This window comes from Phyllobates terribilis, unplaced genomic scaffold (genome assembly GCF_046119375.1).
Source record: "Phyllobates terribilis strain yellow unplaced genomic scaffold, ASM4611937v1 Scaffold_12__6_contigs__length_324123572, whole genome shotgun sequence".
NCBI classification, from domain to species: domain Eukaryota; kingdom Metazoa; phylum Chordata; class Amphibia; order Anura; family Dendrobatidae; genus Phyllobates; species Phyllobates terribilis.
The window spans coordinates 322,735,986-322,744,325 of NW_027362772.1; the positions used below are offsets into that span (position 1 = coordinate 322,735,986).

The 8,340-nt window shown below is 48.9% G+C and overlaps 1 protein-coding gene across 11 annotated transcripts in view; it reads right to left on the reverse strand.

Moving 5' to 3' along the window:
• NTM (neurotrimin) overlaps positions 1-8,340 on the reverse strand; it is a 943,285-nt gene that overhangs the window by 250,851 nt on the left and 684,094 nt on the right. The gene's annotated exons all lie outside the window — the stretch shown is intronic.

The following is an 8,340-nucleotide window of genomic DNA, read 5'->3' on the forward strand; positions in this document are numbered from 1 at the left end:
TATATACAGAGCTCAGGAGAAGCGACTACACCCCTGTATATACAGAGCTCAGGACAAGCAACTACACCCCTGTATATACAGAGCTCAGGAGAAGCGACTACACCCCTGTATATACAGAGATCAAGAGAAGCGACTACACCCCTGTATATACAGAGCTCAAGAGAAGAGACTACACCCTTGTATATACAGAGCTCAGGAGAAGAGACTACACCCCTGTATATACAGAGCTCCGGAGAAGCGACTACACCCCTGTATATACAGAGCTCAGGAGAAGCGACTACACCCCTGTATATACAGAGCTCAGGAGAAGCGACTACACCCCTGTATATACAGAGCTCAGGAGAAGCGACTACACCCCTGTATATACAGAGCTCAGGAGAAGCGACTACACCCCAGTATATACAGAGCTCAGGAGAAGCGACTACACCCCTGTATATACAGATCTCAGGAGAAGCGAGTACACCTCTGTATATACAGAGCTCAGGAGAAGCGACTACACACCTGTATATACAGAGCTCAGGAGAAGAGACTACACCCCGGTATATACAGAGCTCAGGAGAAGAGACTACACCCCTGTATATACAGAGCTCAGGAGAAGAGACTACACAAATGTATATACAGAGCTCAGGAGAAGAGACTACACCCCTGTATATACAGAGCTCAGGAGAAGAGACTACACCCCTGTATATACAGAGCTCAGGAGAAGCGACTACACCCCTGTATATACAGAGCTCAGGAGAAGCGACTACACCCCTGTATATACAGAGCTCAGGAGAAGAGACTACACCCCGGTATATACAGAGCTCAGGAGAAGCGACTACACCCCTGTATATACAGAGCTCAGGAGAAGCGACTACACCCCGGTATATACAGAGCTCAGGAGAAGCGACTACACCCCTGTATATACAGAGCTCAGGAGAAGCGACTACACCCCTGTATATACAGAGCTCAGGAGAAGCGAGTACACCCCTGTATATACAGAGCTCAGGAGAAGAGACTACACCCCTGTATATACAGAGCTCAGGAGAAGAGACTACACCCCTGAATATACAGAGCTCAGGAGAAGCGACTACACCCCAGTATATACAGAGCTCAGGAGAAGCGACTACACCCCTGTATATACAGAGCTCAGGAGAAGCGACTACACCCCTGTATATACAGAGCTCAGGAGAAGAGACTACACCCCTGTATATACAGAGCTCAGGAGAAGCGACTACACCCCCGTATATACAGAGCTCAGGAGAAGCGACTACACCCCTGTATATACAAAGCTCAGGACAAGCGACTACACCCCTGTATATACAGAGCTCAGGAGAAGCGAATACACCCCTGTATATACAGAGCTCAGGAGAAGCGACTACACCCCTGTATATACAGAGCTCAGGAGAAGCGACTACACCCCTGTATATACAGAGCACAGGAGAAGCGACTACACCCCTGTATATACAGAGCTCAGGAGAAGCGACTACACCCCTGTATATACAGAGCTCAGGAGAAGCGACTACACCCCTGTATATACAGAGCTCAGGAGAAGCGACTACACCCCAGTATATACAGATCTCAGGAGAAGCGACTACACCCCTGTATATACAGAGCTCAGGAGAAGCGACTACACCCCTGTATATACAGAGCTCAGGAGAAGAGACTACACCCCTGTATATACAGAGCTCAGGAGAAGCGACTACACCCCTGTATATACAGAGCTCAGGAGAAGGGACTACACCCCTGTATATACAGAGCTCAGGAGAAGCGACTACACCCCTGTATATACAAAGCTCAGGACAAGCGACTACACCCCTGTATATACAGAGCTCAGGAGAAGAGACTACACCCCTGTATATACAGAGCTCAAGAGAAGAGACTACACCCCTGTATATACAGAGCTCAGGAGAAGCGAGTACACCCCTGTATATACAGAGCTCAGAAGAAGAGACTACACCCCTGTATATACAGAGCTCAGGAGAAGAGACTACACCCCTGTATATACAGAGCTCAGGAGAAGAGACTACACCAATGTATATACAGAGCTCAGGAGAAGCGACTACACCCCTGTATATACAGAGCTCAGGAGAAGCGACTACACCCCTGTATATACAGAGCTCAGGAGAAGCGACTACACCCCTGTATATACAGAGCTCAGGAGAAGCGACTGAAACCCCTGTATATACAGAGCTCAGGAGAAGCGACTACACCCCTGTATATACAAAGCTCAGGACAAGCGACTACACTCCTGTATATACAGAGCTCAGGAGAAGCGAGTACACCCCTGTATATACAGAGCTCAGGAGAAGCGACTACACCCCTGTATATACAGAGCTCAGGAGAAGCGACTACACCCCTGTATATACAGAGCTCAGGAGAAGCGAGTACACCCCTGTATATACAGAGCTCAGGACAAGCGACTACACCCCTGTATGTACAGAGCTCAGGAGAAGCGACTACACTCCTGTATATACAGAGCTCAGGAGAAGCGACTACACCCCTGTAGATACAGAGCTCAGGAGAAGCGACTACACCCCTGTATATACAGAGCTCAGGAGAAGAGAGTACACCCCTGTATATACAGAGCTCAGGAGAAGCGACTACACCCCTGTATATACAGAGCTCAGGAGAAGCGACTACACCCCTGTATATACAGAGCTCAGGAGAAGCGACTACACCCCTGTATATACAGAGCTCAGGAGAAGCGACTACACCCCTGTATATACAGAGCTCAGGAGAAGCGACTACACCCCTGTATATACAGAGCTCAGGACAAGCAACTACACCCCTGTATATACAGAGCTCAGGAGAAGCGACTACACCCCTGTATATACAGAGATCAAGAGAAGCGACTACACCCCTGTATATACAGAGCTCAAGAGAAGAGACTACACCCTTGTATATACAGAGCTCAGGAGAAGAGACTACACCCCTGTATATACAGAGCTCCGGAGAAGCGACTACACCCCTGTATATACAGAGCTCAGGAGAAGCGACTACACCCCTGTATATACAGAGCTCAGGAGAAGAGACTACACCCCTGTATATACAGAGCTCAGGAGAAGCGACTACACCCCTGTATATACAGAGCTCAGGAGAAGCGACTACACCCCAGTATATACAGAGCTCAGGAGAAGCGACTACACCCCTGTATATACAGATCTCAGGAGAAGCGAGTACACCTCTGTATATACAGAGCTCAGGAGAAGCGACTACACACCTGTATATACAGAGCTCAGGAGAAGAGACTACACCCCGGTATATACAGAGCTCAGGAGAAGAGACTACACCCCTGTATATACAGAGCTCAGGAGAAGAGACTACACCCATGTATATACAGAGCTCAGGAGAAGAGACTACACCCCTGTATATACAGAGCTCAGGAGAAGAGACTACACCCCTGTATATACAGAGCTCAGGAGAAGCGACTACACCCCTGTATATACAGAGCTCAGGAGAAGCGACTACACCCCTGTATATACAGAGCTCAGGAGAAGAGACTACACCCCGGTATATACAGAGCTCAGGAGAAGCGACTACACCCCTGTATATACAGAGCTCAGGAGAAGCGACTACACCCCGGTATATACAGAGCTCAGGAGAAGCGACTACACCCCTGTATATACAGAGCTCAGGAGAAGCGACTACACCCCTGTATATACAGAGCTCAGGAGAAGCGAGTACACCCCTGTATATACAGAGCTCAGGAGAAGAGACTACACCCCTGTATATACAGAGCTCAGGAGAAGAGACTACACCCCTGAATATACAGAGCTCAGGAGAAGCGACTACACCCCAGTATATACAGAGCTCAGGAGAAGCGACTACACCCCTGTATATACAGAGCTCAGGAGAAGCGACTACACCCCTGTATATACAGAGCTCAGGAGAAGAGACTACACCCCTGTATATACAGAGCTCAGGAGAAGCGACTACACCCCTGTATATACAGAGCTCAGGAGAAGCGACTACACCCCCGTATATACAGAGCTCAGGAGAAGCGACTACACCCCTGTATATACAAAGCTCAGGACAAGCGACTACACCCCTGTATATACAGAGCTCAGGAGAAGCGAGTACACCCCTGTATATACAGAGCTCAGGAGAAGCGACTACACCCCTGTATATACAGAGCTCAGGAGAAGCGACTACACCCCTGTATATACAGAGCACAGGAGAAGAGACTACACCCCTGTATATAAAGAGCTCAGGAGAAGCGACTACACCCCTGTATATACAGAGCTCAGGAGAAGCGACTACACCCCTGTATATACAGAGCTCAGGAGAAGCGACTACACCCCTGTATATACAGAGCTCAGGAGAAGCGACTACACCCCAGTATATACAGAGCTCAGGAGAAGCGACTACACCCCTGTATATACAGAGCTCAGGAGAAGCGACTACACCCCTGTATATACAGAGCTCAGGAGAAGAGACTACACCCCTGTATATACAGAGCTCAGGAGAAGCGACTACACCCCTGTATATACAGAGCTCAGGAGAAGCGACTACACCCCTGTATATACAGAGCTCAGGAGAAGCGACTACACCCCTGTATATACAAAGCTCAGGACAAGCGACTACACCCCAGTATATACAGAGCTCAGGAGAAGAGACTACACCCCTGTATATACAGAGCTCAAGAGAAGAGACTACACCCCTGTATATACAGAGCTCAGGAGAAGCGAGTACACCCCTGTATATACAGAGCTCAGAAGAAGAGACTACACCCCTGTATATACAGAGCTCAGGAGAAGAGACTACACCCCTGTATATACAGAGCTCAGGAGAAGAGACTACACCAATGTATATACAGAGCTCAGGAGAAGCGACTACACCCCTGTATATACAGAGCTCAGGAGAAGCGACTACACCCCTGTATATACAGAGCTCAGGAGAAGCGACTACACCCCTGTATATACAGAGCTCAGGAGAAGCGACTACACCCCTGTATATACAGAGCTCAGGAGAAGCGACTACACCCCTGTATATACAAAGCTCAGGACAAGCGACTACACTCCTGTATATACAGAGCTCAGGAGAAGCGAGTACACCCCTGTATATACAGAGCTCAGGAGAAGCGACTACACCCCTGTATATACAGAGCTCAGGAGAAGCGACTACACCCCTGTATATACAGAGCTCAGGAGAAGCGAGTACACCCCTGTATATACAGAGCTCAGGACAAGCGACTACACCCCTGTATGTACAGAGCTCAGGAGAAGCGACTACACTCCTGTATATACAGAGCTCAGGAGAAGAGACTACACCCCTGTATATACAGAGCTCAGGAGAAGCGACTACACCCCTGTAGATACAGAGCTCAGGAGAAGCGACTACACCCCTGTATATACAGAGCTCAGGAGAAGAGAGTACACCCCTGTATATACAGAGCTCAGGAGAAGCGACTACACCCCTGTATATACAGAGCTCAGGAGAAGCGACTACACCCCTGTATATACAGAGCTCAGGAGAAGCGACTACACCCCTGTATATACAGAGCTCAGGAGAAGCGACTACACCCCTGTATATACAGAGCTCAGGAGAAGCGACTACACCCCTGTATATACAGAGCTCAGGAGAAGCGACTACACCCCTGTATATACAGAGCTCAGGAGAAGCGACTACACCCCTGTATATACAGAGCTCAGGAGAAGCGACTACACCCCTGTATATACAGAGCTCAGGAGAAGACACTACACCCCTGTATATACAGAGCTCAGGAGAAGCGACTACACCCCTGTATATACAGAGCTCAGGAGAAGCGAGTACACCCCTGTATATACAGAACTCAGGAGAAGCGAGTACACCCCTGTATATACAGAGCTCAGGAGAAGCGACTACACCCCTGTATATACAGAGCTCAGGAGAAGCGACTACACACCTGTATATACAGAGCTCAGGAGAAGCGACTACACACCTGTATATACAGAGCTCACGAGAAGAGACTACAACCCTGTATATACAGAGCTCAGGAGAAGCGACTACACCCCTGTATATACAGAGCTCAGGAGAAGCGACTACACCCCTGTATATACAGAGCTCAGGAGAAGCGACTACACCCCTGTATATACAGAGCTCAGGAGAAGCGACTACACCCCTGTATATACAGAGCTCAGGAGAAGAGACTACACCCCTGTATATACAGAGCTCAGGAGAAGCGACTACACCCCTGTATATACAGAGCTCAGGAGAAGCGACTACACCCCTGTATATACAGAGCTCAGGAGAAGCGACTACACCCCTGTATATACAGAGCTCAGGAGAAGCGACTACACCCCTGTATATACAGAGCTCAGGAGAAGCGAGTACAGCCCTGTATATACAGAGCTCAGGAGAAGCGACTACACCCCTGTATATACAAAGCTCAGGAGAAGAGACAACACCCCTGTATATACAGAGCTCAGAAGAGACAACACCCCTGTATATACAGAGCTCAGGAGAAGCGACTACACCCCTGTATATGCAGAGGTCAGGAGAAGCGACTACACCCCTGTATATACAGAGCTCAGGAGAAGGGACTACACCCCTGTATATACAGAGCTCAGGAGAAGTGTGTACACCCCTGTATATACAGAGCTCAGGAGAAGCAACTACACCCCTGTATATACAGAGCTCAGGAGAAGCGAGTACACCCCTGTATATACAGAGCTCAGGAGAAGCGAGTACACACCTGTATATACAGAGCTCAGGAGAAGCGACTACACCCCTGTATATACAGAGCTCAGGAGAAGCGACTACACCCCTGTATATACAGAGCTCAGGAGAAGCGACTACACACCTGTATATACAGAGCTCAGGAGAAGCGACTGCACCCCTATATATACAGAGCTCAGGAGAAGCGACTACACCCCTGTATATACAGAGCTCAGGAGAAGAGACTACACCCCTGTATATACAGAGCTCAGGAGAAGCGACTACACCCCTGTATATACAGAGCTCAGGAGAAGCGACTACACCCCTGTATATACAGAGCTCAGGAGAAGCGACTACACCCCTGTATATACAGAGCTCAGGAGAAGCGACTACACCCCTGTATATACAGAGCTCAGGAGAAGCGACTACACCCCTGTATATACAGAGCTCAGGAGAAGTGAGTACACCCCTGTATATACAGAGCACAGGAGAAGCGACTACACCCCTGTATATACAGAGCTCAGGAGAAGCGACTACACCCCTGTATATACAGAGCTCAGGAGAAGCGACTACACCCCTGTATATACAGAGCTCAGGAGAAGCGACTACACCCCTGTATATACAGCTCAGGAGAAGCGACTACACACCTGTATATACAGAGCTCAGGAGAAGCGACTGCACCCCTGTATATACAGAGCTCAGGAGAAGCGACTGCACCCCTGTATATACAGAGCTCAGGAGAAGCGACTACACCCCTGTATATACAGAGCTCAGGAGAAGAGACTACACCCCTGTATATACAGAGCTCAGGAGAAGCGACTACACCCCTGTATATACAGAGCTCAGGAGAAGCGACTACACCCCTGTATATACAGAGCTCAGGAGAAGCGACTACACCCCTGTATATACAGAGCTCAGGAGAAGCGACTACACCCCTGTATATACAGAGCTCAGGAGAAGCGACTACACCCCTGTATATACAGAGCTCAGGAGAAGAGAGTACACCCCTGTATATACAGAGCTCAGGAGAAGCGACTACACCCCTGTATATACAGAGCTCAGGAGAAGCGACTACACCCCTGTATATACAGAGCTCAGGAGAAGCGAGTACACCCCTGTATATACAGAGCTCAGGACAAGCGACTACACCCCTGTATATACAGAGCTCAGGAGAAGCGACTACACCCCTGTATATACAGAGCTCAGGAGAAGAGACTACACCCCTGTATATACAGAGCTCAGGAGAAGCGACTACACCCCTGTATATACAGAGCTCAGGAGAAGCGATTACACCCCTGTATATACAAAGCTCAGGACAAGCGACTACACCCCAGTATATACAGAGCTCAGGAGAAGCGACTACATCCCTGTATATACAGAGCTCAGGAGAAGCGACTACACCCCTGTATATACAGAGCTCAGGAGAAGCGACTACACCCCTGTATATACAGAGCTCAGGAGAAGCCAGTACACCTCTGTATATACAGAGCTCAGGAGAAGCGACTACACCCCTGTATATACAGAGCTCAGGAGAAGCGAGTACACCCCTGTATATACAGAGCTCTGGAGAAGCGACTACACCCCTGTATATACAGAGCTCAGGAGAAGCGAGTACACCCCTGTATATACAGAGCTCAGGACAAGCGACTACACCCCTGTATATACAGAGCTCAGGAGAAGCGACTACACCCCTGTATATACAGAGCTCAGGAGAAGCGACTA